A 6,000-nucleotide genomic window follows, 5' to 3' on the forward strand; every position below is an offset into this window, starting at 1 on the left:
AACAAAATATTAGAAAGGCAGAACGGGATAAGACAAAAGATAGCCTTAAATTTCAAGTTAATTCAATTAAATGTTTATTAACATTGCTAAGTCATACTTACATGATTTTACTGGATACCAGGGAAGAAGAAATAAATAAGACACATATCTTGTTCTTAGAGACTTCAGATTTTAATTAAGAAATTCAGAATTTTTTCTTATGGATAATTGGGAAAAAATTAATCATGAGCAAAGAAATGATTTTATCAAGCACAGTATGTTCTTAGAAGTTTATCAGGCAGCGTTATGATAAACTGTGTGGAGAGAAGATGAAGGTAAAGGGGTCTCAATTCAGAAACTAACTACTGTAACAGTCTATGTGTGAGCCAATAAAATATTTTAAAAAAATAGTCTCCTTTCCCCTATGATCATCAGACTTTTAACTCATTCAGGAATTGGGGAAAAATTATCCACAGACACGTAGATTGTACAAAAGAGCCATCATTAGAACACTTGTTTAAATCAGTTTGAAAATTATGGACTCAAATGACATTGGGAGATTGCTTCTGTGAGATAACCTAATTTCTAATAAGTATATTTTATTTCTGCCTAGCCCACTCTCCTGTTTCATCACTGGCATGACCCCAGACATTAAAAGAGAAAAATTAGCACATTTATTTAGTGAGTGGAGAAAAGGAAAACGTCAATGGCAAATGGCATCAATCAACAGCCCTAACTCTTCTACCCTTGGGCCCTTCACCATCTAAAAATTCCTCCTCGGGACAGATGCAGCTAACAATGGATCTGAGGTGACTGACTCCTTTTAGAGTGAGATGACTCAGGAGCAAATGAACCCCCCCATTCTTTAGCCACTTGTATTATCCTTCTAGGGATAGTCCTCAAGGTTGAAATGAGTCTTGAAACAATATCAGGACGTGCAAATTGGGTGCAAATCAACCCCGATATTTGCATGGAGCTCAGCTTTCTTATAGTGCTTCCTATCCCAGTGGCTATAAGATCAGAAGAGGGGGGCTTCTCTGGTGGCGCACTGGTTGAGAGTCCACCTGCTGATGCAGGGGACACGGGTTCGTGCCCCGGTCAGGAGGATCCCGCATGCCGCGGAGCGGCTAGGCCCGTGAGCCATGGCCGCTGAGCCTGTGCTATGCAACGGGAGAGGCCACAACAGTGAGAGGCCCGCGTACCGCAAAAAAAAAAAAAAAAAAAAAAAAAGATCAGAAGAGGGTAGATGGGGAGAGGAGAACAATTTTCAAGAGTTCATGACTTCATATTCTAGGGAGGCAAAATGTTGGTAATAACAGAAATTAAAGCACTTTTCTACCATAGCAAGTAAGACAATACAAACATATCTCTAATGCATTATACATTTTACATTTAGTTTAACTTTTATTTTATCAAAGTGATATATGAAACTAGATTTAGAAGTCAAACTTTTTTTTTTAACAGCAGCAGTCCTTTGACTCATTTAACCTACTGAAAATTCTTGCTACTAAGAGGTACCACTTTTGTGGAGAAGATTAAATGAGTGTGTGTGTGTGTGTGTGTGCGTGTGTGTTAAAGGATAAGGGAGTTCCTGGCATAGAATAAGTAAGTACTATATGTGTCAGCTATTATAATCATTACACTGATGTTGGCTGCTGTTCAATTTTTGATATCTATTGACATCCTCTTTTGAAAGATGAGGAATTAATTTTAATTCTGCTTTACACTTCTCTTTCTCTCTCTCTCTCTCTCTCTCTCTCTCTCTCACACACACACACACACACACACACACACTTGCTATCCCCCATTCTCTCACTAATTTTATTTAAATAAAAATGTAATGTTAATATACCAATCAAAATAATAATGACAAGCAACTCTCACAGGATCACACAGTTTAGTGGCAGAGTTAGAATTCCACCTCAAGCCATCCACCTCTCCCTGCTCACAGCCAAACCATAGGGCTACCTTGCTTTCATTTCCTTTCTTATATACCATTTTCTTTTCCCTAGAGTTCATAACTGTATCTTGCTATGTGTTGATGTTGTTTTATTATGTTTCTATATTCCTGTCATTAATCCATCTCAAAACATACCAAGAGAACTAATTTATCTTGATATAATCAAACTCATCAGGTAATCTATTAGTTTCTTTTTTTCCCCTGGATACATTTTTCCTGGAGCTTTCTGCCCTTCAGTCTACACTAGATTCTTTCTAGTTCTGTCATATAGATGCCAACCTGGAGTCCTCAGTCACCATCATTCTGGGGGGCTTTCCATCTCTCTCCTGTGTCACCTTCTTGCTTTCTGGATCCTATATCCTTTCTGGATTATATACTCCCACAGTTTCCTGAACCAGGAGCCTGTTTATGTATATAAACAGGGGCCTGCTATTTATTTATTTATAACAAGTCTTGTTACTTGAAACCCTGCAAGTGTGAAAAATGATTTTTTTCTACCTTCACACTTGATTGATAGTTTTGCTTCTATGAATCCTAAGTATTGATACAATATTTTTTGATGGCATTATCTCATTGTTTTCCATCTTCTAATGTTGCTATTGGGAAGACTAATACTATTCTGATTCCTGAAGCATTGTGTATGTTGTTGTTTTTTTTAATCCTTCTCTGGAACCATTATGGTACCCTATCTCTAGTGTTCTGAAAATTTAATAAGGGACTTTTTTGTTGTCTTTGTGCTTGTGACTAAGAGGCAGAGCCTTGTATGTCCTTCAAATCAAGAAACATTCTTATTTAATCTTCCTGATAATTTCCCTTCCTCCTGTCTACAGGAGTTCTCCAAGCTTTTTCCTGAAGAAGATTAAACATCTGGTAACCAGCATTCTAGGAGATGAACTGAGAAAGGAGCTGGGGATAGAGTCTTACTATTCAGTATGAAAACTTTCATTTTTCCTCCTGACTTCAGTAAGGCATCTTATCTCACCCCAGACCTCAGCTACACCTCTGTCCTTGAGGTCTGGGAGTATATGATCACCCTGCAGAGTTACATTTCAATATTCTTCCATGATAGGTGAGATCCATTTGCTTGTCTGCTGGTCTGTGTAGGCTGGGGTGGGTCTAACTCCTCTTCATATACAATTGTGGCAAATCATCATTTTTCAAGCCTCAGTCAACCATCCTATTTTCAGAGTTACCTGGTCATTTCAATTCCCAAGCTTTTCCACAGTTCATGCATGAATTAGATGAGTTCCTTTTGGCTTCCACTGAAAGGCATTTAGAAATCACCCTTCCCACTCTCTAGGTCACTTTTCATTTGTCTATCAGGTTTCCATTGTCTAAAAGCTGGGTAACATCTTCTAAATATTGTTGCCTGGTGTCCCACTCTCTTTTTTCTTGGGGGTTTATAGCTTTTTAAAAAAATTTTCACCATAATTTTAGTGAAACGTTTGGAGAAAATGAACACAAACTATATGTTCAATTATCCAAATTTAACTGGAAATCAGTGTCCATTTTATATTTAAAACAAAACTCAGCTGACAACTTATGTCCACACAGAAGCCTGCATTTGAATGTTTTTAGCAGCTTTATTCATAATTATCAAAACTTAGAAGTAATCAAGATGTCCTTCAGTAGGTGAATGAATAAACTGTGGAATATTATTTACATACAATGGAATATTATTTAGCGCTAAAAAAACATGAGCTATCAAGCCATGAAAAGACATGGAGGAATATTAAATGAATATTACTAAGTGAAAGAAGTCAGTCTGAAAAGGCTACATACTGTGTGATTCCAATTATGTGAAATTATATGACATTCTGGAAAAGGCAAAATTATGAGACAGTAAAAACACCAATGGTTGCCATGGGTTATGGGGTAGGGGTGGGCTTGTGGGGGAGGGATGAATAACTGAAGCACAGAGGATTTTTAGGACAGTGAAAATATATCATGCTGTTGGATACATATAAATATACATTTGTCCAAACCTATAGAATACATAAGACCAAGAATGAACCCTAAAGTAAACCACAGACTTTGGGTGATTATGATGTGCCAATGTAGGTTCATCAATTGTAACAAATGCACCACTCTGGCGGGGGATGTGGATGATGGAGGAGGCTGTGCATGTGTGGAGCCAGGGGGTACATGGGAAATCTATATAATTCTCCTCAATTTTGCTGTTAACCTTAAACTTCTCTTACAAAAAGCCTTAATTTTTTAAAAAAAGAAATCCCTACCTTTACTGTGTAAAACTCGAAAGAGGGCCCATGTTTCTCTTTTTTAGGCATAGATAAAATACAACATTCATCACAGAAAAAATTCTAATGTCTGAGCCTACACCAGTTTTAAATTTCCTCATTGAGATCAGAGTTAGATGATCTCACGCAGAATGTTAAAGTATCTCCTCTCTAATGAAGCCTACTTCTCCATCTCCATCTTAATGGTTCTCATTCTTGCTCTATACACACCAAGAGCACAGGCCAAGTGTGAGGGCCTTTTCACTGGCTCACTATCATACTATCCTTTAAAACTTTTTCTTTGTTCTAGATCTTAATACTACCTAAAAATATCTTTTCTCCTGCTTATCTGTTTTAGTTTCCTGTTGCTGTGGTAACAAATGAACACAAGCTTAGTGGCTTAAAACAACACAAATATATTTTCTTTGAGTTCTGTAGGTTAGAAGTTGGACACAGTTCTCATGAAGCTAAAATCAAGATGCCAGCGGGACTGCATTCTTCTAGATGCTCTAGGGGAGAATCTGGTCCTAGTTTTTCGTTGTTGTATGTTTATTTTAAAGAAACTGATGTTTATTTTCAGTCAATCGTATTCCATTTTTCTGTGGAGGAGCCCGTGGAAGAAAGCTTAAGACCACTTAGTGGTCATTCCTCCTACCAATTCAGTGTCCTGACCAGTGGGAGCTGCAGACCAATCCCCAGTGGCAGGCTGAGCCCTGCAGTCTTCCCTAGGGAACTGGTGAATAGGCACAGAGGACACCTGTGCCTTCAGATGCAGGGCCTGTAACCTCAGATGGAGTGGCAGTAAATTCAGGGGCTAGAGTGTTATAAACACGCTTATAAACAGAGTGTTTCTTTTTTAGTGTACTACACATTCCAACAAATTGGAGCACTCTTGCTAACAAAAGCCCCATTCTCTGTTTTTCTGCCTTTATGTTCGCTGTTACTCTCACCCTGAAATTCCTCCTGGGTCACATCCTTTCCAGCAGCAGCCTACACTTCCTTTTCAATCTCTTCAGGATTCTGTACAAGTAGAGATAAGGCATGACCTCTCATGGGTGCTCACGTGGTACCACACATGCAAAGAGCTTCCTGGGCCAGTGTCCACCACGTCCAACCCACTGTTGTTGCAGAGGATGGCATGTCCACATAGTGCAAAGGAGAATCTGTTACACAGAGCCATGGCAGACAGGTTAGCATAAGACAGATCTATACGAGGCTAGTGGTCAGCCCTGGGGTCAATAACCACCAGAAGACGTGGTTCCTGGAAGGCTCCTTGGATCTGATTAGTGAAGGTTCCAGAAGCAAAGTGGCCAGCAATAAAAATGGCTCTGGTAGCAGCAGCAAACTTCAGCCCAGCCCTGTGGCTAGTGTTCCTGGAGGATACGACACTGGTATCAGCCAGATTCTCAATGGCAACAATGGTACAAGCCATCAGAAAAAGCTTCTCCCAGGTCCTCTTCAGATTTATGATGTAGATGTCATCCCCTATTTCCTTTGTAGGTGTATATTTATTTGGAAGTCAACACTGGTGCCACCTAAGTACATTCCTGATGCAATAAATTTGAGGATATCCTCCTCCTTCATTTGCAGGATAGCAAGGGCTCCAGACATTGTGAGAGTTTTCCTTTAAGTTATGATGTAAAACCAGGACATTTTCATATGAATCCCTGCTTGCATAGCACAGAAAGGCTCAACAGGTTTTGTTTTGTTTTGTTTTGACATCTTTATTGGACTATAATTGCTTTACAATGGTGTGTTAGTTCCTGCTGTATAACAAAGTGAATCAGCTATACATATACATATATCCCCATATCTCTTCCCTCT

General features: G+C 39.0%; 1 pseudogene across 1 annotated transcript; it reads right to left on the reverse strand.

The window, feature by feature from the left end:
• Nucleotides 1-5,235: 5,235 nt before the first annotated feature.
• Nucleotides 5,236-5,787, reverse strand: LOC309808772 (small ribosomal subunit protein uS2-like; annotated as a pseudogene). Its single transcript has one exon. The product of its transcript is annotated as a small ribosomal subunit protein uS2-like (transcript).
• Between the last annotated feature and the right edge of the window lie 213 nt (nt 5,788-6,000).

Source organism: Mesoplodon mirus (genome assembly GCF_964341445.2).
Source record: "Mesoplodon mirus genome assembly, chromosome: 7".
Taxonomy (NCBI): Eukaryota; Metazoa; Chordata; class Mammalia; order Artiodactyla; family Ziphiidae; genus Mesoplodon; species Mesoplodon mirus.